The following is a 6,000-nucleotide window of genomic DNA, read 5'->3' on the forward strand; positions in this document are numbered from 1 at the left end:
CAAGTAAATTAGAGTACAGATTACTCTGTCAATTGAAACATATAACTTTCGTCTGTAATTAAGTATTTCATATGTGGTACATTGCATTTGGCACTGGTTGCTCTGTCTAATTGCTGTACATTTCATTTTAAACAAGCAAGAAACTTCCTAAAATACCTTGGCTGTCACTTCCAAAGGTGCATGAGCCAAAAAAAAAAAAACCACTCTGGAGAAACCAGAAGAATTTCCTGTGTTAGCATTGGAAATAAAGTGTGCTGTATAATTAATGTGCCTGTCCTTTCTCACGTCAGCCCTGCTACTGATGTTCAAACAGTTACGTTAGAATAGCTCTAATCATCACTTATCCTAGTCATAGGAACAGCATGGATATGGAAGGCAACATGAAACATTATAGCTCAGATCCACAACTCAAGAAAATACTTCTATTTAAAAATGCAGCTAAGACGACGATAAAATTACTTCACGGTGTTCTGAAAACATCCATAGACTAAGAGTCTGCAAACCCTACTCAGGTTTGCAGATGGCTGAGGCACCTAAAATATGTTACACCTTACTTACACAGGAGTATGCTCTGACTTCCAGACATACATAGGCAACAACATCATCTTTGGAAGAGGAAAACCTTGGAGGTGGTATCGTGGACAAACCCAGAATGCTCTGCAAACTTGAGAGGCCTATACCATAGGTCAAAGCTCCAACACAGCTGAATATGAAGGAAGAGTTTGGTGTTTGTCCATGTTACAACAGTAGTACAAAGGACCAGCAACAATCTGAGACTGAGAGCTCCTAACGCTGTGCCAAGCTCTGCTCTCGGGAAAGAGTTTCCAGAAAGGATAGAGCATCTGCATCCCAAGTAGTGCCTGGACTCTTAGATTCAACAGGAGTCTGAAAGTTTGGTTCAGTTCAACCAGCTCTAATAGAATTTAAGCACAGAAGACTGATAAATACTATATCTGCATTTATACAGATCTGAGACACCCTTTTTTAAAAGTGGGCTGGGTGACTGCACATACAGAGTTGTGGAGGATGACAGACTGGAAGGACCCACTTCATCATGTATGCATTGTTATGTTGGGGGAGCTTTAAGTCATTTCACGCTATTCTGTGATTTGCAGGTACTACATATAGAAAGATTTTGCTCACTCTAAGACTAAAAAAAAGCATTGCCTGTAGTTCTAAAGAACATTTTTGTGGACAAAGATAAAAAGTTCACTATTTTATGTTGTTCATTTGTTCTTCAGCTCCTTCCTTTTCACTGCTGTATCTGATCCACTACCCAGAGAAATCAAAGGAAGATTTTTCTGATCAGTGCTCCTCTGTTGGTGTCAGATACAATCAAAGACAAGGAGTTCATTACATTACAAAGGGTTGGGATTTAGTGACAGATAAGATCAAATCGGCTAGGGGAAACTACCACGGATCAACACTTAAAATGTATTGCCTTTTTCTTGAGTAAAACCTTTCCTCAAGAGAAAGGAGAGAAACTTTTCACATTTTGATACTCACTTTGTCCTTTCAAACAGAGTCACATAAAAAAACCCCACCAAACAGAGATGTATGAGAAAACAATTAGTTGTTTGGACTGTCTGTTAAGTGGGAATTATGACTTCTTATTTATTTAACCTGCACTGCAGAGAAGATATTTTATTTCCAAGGAACCAAAAATTATTCTACACTAAAGCTGCACTGCACCACCAGTAATACGGAAGAGAATTTACATAAATGTAAGCGGTACTACTTTACCTGAGTGATATAAAGAGGCTATGGTGTTACTGAAGATACAGCCATTCCTGACTTCAAAAACCTTTACCCAAACATTTTCTAGACACCTAATTTGTAGCTCAGATATCTCCTTCAGGTCTATGTTTACCACACAATGAATTAACCTACAAGCATCGTCAGAGAGCAAATCTAAATGGAACAACACAGAGCTCTGTGTAATGGCTAGCTCAAGTCAAGAAGCTCTGTGTGATAAGCTCAGGCACCACATTGGAATAATACGCCCATCCCACTTCTGAGGCTGACTGGCTCAAATACCCCAACATAGGCTGTTGTCTCAGAAATTTTCACAAGGCAAGCATCTTTCTTATTCTTTCAAACCCTCTTACAATCAAAAGTAATCCATTTCCAGCAACAGAGATATAAGTCAATAAAACAAAGACAGCTTTAGGACATTTTTGTGAATCATGGTTTTAGTAGTTCTAAAAAATCAGCAGCATAATTGTTGCTGATGATTCAGTTGACAGGAATCACGACTTCTTCACATGACAAGTCCCATCAAAATCAGAAAGATCACAAGGTGCTGATATTCCAAATGACAGCACATAGACAAATGGCTGAGACTACACACAGTGCCAATAAAAACTGATGAAGATAATTCAGGATCCCTGTTTCTACCTTGGTGCTACAAATCGCCAAATTTGAGCTACTTTTTGCAGCTTTGTATTAGATATTCCAATAGGGGAAAATACACAGAGAAAGAAAACTCATCTGCTTATGTTTTTAAATATTGCTTATGATATACTGCAGTCCTGAGCTCTAGTCAGTAAACTGCATCAAAAGTTTTCCTCAATATGTATTCCATAGATATATATTTAGTGTGCTAAACAGATTCTAGAGTAACTTCAGCTTCATACCCAATATAGCTGGCTCCTTTTTTTAAGTCAGACAACTAGCTTTAGAAGTATGACCTGAGAAAAAACGAACAAAAACCCAAAACATTACAATGGAAACAGCGCTGTATTTTTTTTTTTCACGACAACACGGCAAGGCAAAGTCACAGTAGGTAAGATTTGCTACAGGCTGGCCACATCAAAAGCAGAAGTTCCTAGTACTTCCTCTGCATCAGGATAAGGCCAACAAAAAGTGAAGAAGCCATACTCAAGAGTGAAACTGCAAGAAGCAAAGGTTCTGCCACTCTCACAAATGGAGCTGGGGGCACAGGGTGATCTTTCCACCTGGGCAGCCACCAGCTCAAATTCTAGATGCACAACAGAAGGGAGCTTCAAAACTTTCCCAGTCATTCAGCACTTACCAGCATTTAAGATACAAATCGCCTGCTAATCTTAAATATCAGAAAATCAGGTTACATGAGGGGGATCATAAATTTAGAGCATTTTGATCCTAGAACAATGAGAAGTCAGCTGCTTCAGCCTGCCTGCCCTTACGCTACTCTTCCATCCACTTTGCCACTAAAATTAAATGCTTTTGTCACTCTGTTTGTAGGCATCTGCAGTATAAACATTGACAATGTGGAAGATGCATATCCTGAACTGTTTCAATTTAACACATAAAATTGCATAAAGTTTCATTCACTTTATTCCTAGCAGTCACACAGTCTAGTGTCACAGTCACTTTTTCCTGAGTACTGATCATAGGATCTAATCCCAAGTGTCAGGTCCAACCGTGCCTTAAAGCCGTGAAGAAAGCACTGCTGAAGCCATTTCTGTTTCAATGCAAAGGAAGTGGGTGTGGGAGGATATTCTCGAAAAGGAATCCAAATTCACTTTTTAAGATTAGTTAAACTGCATGGAGCTGGCAAGTGGATGCTTTTACCCAGAATGAAAGCAGTCTTAACTTGGTTTAGTTTAATTTGCTTTGGAAGAAGATCAGGAATTAATCCGATTTAAGTAATCCACTCTAAATCCATTAATTACTTCTGATTCTTGAGTTTTCCAGTGCAGACAAACCCACTTTCATCTTAATTCTCAGAGTCTGAGCTTGCAGATCTAGATGGAATAGTTTGAGGTGCACATTCCAGATACAGGTTAGCATGTCCAAGGATAAGGCTCATCAGACAATTTTGTGATCTTACCTAATACAGTTCCATTGCAAAACTAAGGAGATTGATCGCCTTCAGTGCTTATCTACAGAGCAGGCCATGTGTGCACTAAACACAGTAGACTCATTTAAGGCAGAGTCACTAGAAACTCTGATGCTCAACAGCCTTTTAGCTGAAAATGGTTGCAGGTTTTAGGGGTCACCTTGTTTTATCAGCTGAACTGATGTATTGAAAATATTGGATCTCAAAAAGAAGAAAATACAGAACTTTCCTCTCTGACCTTACATTAGCATTGGTCTCCTACACAGGTTTTTAAGAGTTCCTTCTAGAGCAGTTGATATGCAAACAGAGTAGATACTCAGAAGCAGAAACTTCCAGATGGCCCTGGGGCACTGATCTGTCCCTCGGAGATGATGCTGGCATGAGCCTTTCTCAGTATTTTCAAAGATTTTCCATCTATCACCTAAAGGAAGGTCAAATATATTGATTAATTTGCAGGGCAGAATTGCAGATTAGTGGGAATCTGAACAAGTGACACAAATGCACATGGTGATTCAATCCAGGAAAGAGAGGCTGAAGTCAAGCCTGCTGCAGTTATTCATGCGGGGTTTGTGACACTTGTCAACCTCAACTTTACTTGAAGGAACAATTAGAGAACAGCCCTACCATTGCCAATACAGCCCAAATATTACCTGCAGTTCTCACATGCAAATGTGACTTAGAAAAAAAGAACTGCTGTGTTTCAGGGAGAACTCACGCCTCTGCAATTCTCACTGTCCCAGCTCTTTCAGGGAAGGGATGTCACTCTCTGACTCTCCCAGCCTTACTGCAGGCAGGAATGAGCACAACTGATGCCAGCTACTTTCCACAGGAACTGTTTCACCCAGGTAGAGAACAGCAGCTTGGGGCAGGATACACTGAACCAATATGCTAGCAATCCTTCTTGCTTCCAGGAAGAGGGATAGGGAGGTGCAGACACTAAAGCAAAACTCAGAAAAACACAAGGATATGGTACATATGACATTTTGCCCTAGGAGCAAAGATATCTCAGTATAACTCTGCATATAATTACCATCTCTCTGAAGTACTTAGAAAATTGACAGCAGGAATTGTCAGGTTGCAGATAGCATCTGAACAGTTTATGACCCAAGCTCTGCTACACAGCACCCCAATTCATTTGGACTCTGCGTACATCAACTAGACTTAATCTTAGAAGGAAAACCATCTCAAACCACTTTATGCCGTGTAGGTCCCAGCCTGTGTTCCTCTATCATGTCATGAATGCAATGAGCTGATGCCCAAAGCACAACTAATGACATGTTTCACAGATCGGACGGGTATATGACCCACTCAACCACTGACTGAACAGTAGCTGTCCTACCTGAACATTACTACATACCCTCCAGCCAGTTAAAAACATCACCAGCCACTGGCTGTGGCAGGCAGAGGGGGAGAAAGCCTCTAATCCAGTAGCTGAATGTGCATTGTGCTTTCTTTCACTTTGGACTCTGCCTAGGTGCTCTCTAAAACAGCAGAACAGATGCAACCAATACGTATTTTGAGTCTTTTGTCTAAATCCTATTGGCATAGTAATAAAGCCATGATGACCTAGTCCCAACTGATTACAAGTTTGAATAAATTCCTCTAGGAAGTTAACACTAGAAGTTTGTAACAAGCTTGAAAAAGGTGTAGTTTTGTGTGGTTAGCCTTCTCCAAAACAGTTCAATTTCTACAACAGCTAAGGAGGTAAACCCTGACATATAGCACTGAAAAGATTTTCAATTTTAAGTCATATTTATGACAACAAAAACTTCTGTCTTCCACACATACATGCAAGTGTTATTGTTGGGGTTATTTATTGATTTAGAAACAGACACATTTTCTGCTAGCCAGACTAAAGCAACAAAACAAAGATCTCACACACACTGTAAACAAAATATTTTGACCATAAAAGCCAAACTCCATGATGAATATAGAAATAAAATCTTATGCCTTAATCATATCACCTGACTGTCAGATACAGCAGACAACAAAAAGAGAATACTCAGAGTCTACAGTGGACTACAGGAATATATTGCCGTATTTAAACGCAAGTGATAAAAAATGGAATATCTTCATCAGCACCTTATGCTTTGCCATTCTCCAGCTTATCTACTTTGGTTTTTTAATGGAAGGGAAATGAGAAGAAAGCCACGATTAATGACATTTTCTAAGTATTC

The sequence above is a fragment of the Cuculus canorus genome, chromosome 2 (genome assembly GCF_017976375.1).
Source record: "Cuculus canorus isolate bCucCan1 chromosome 2, bCucCan1.pri, whole genome shotgun sequence".
In the NCBI taxonomy this organism is placed as follows: Eukaryota; Metazoa; Chordata; class Aves; order Cuculiformes; family Cuculidae; genus Cuculus; species Cuculus canorus.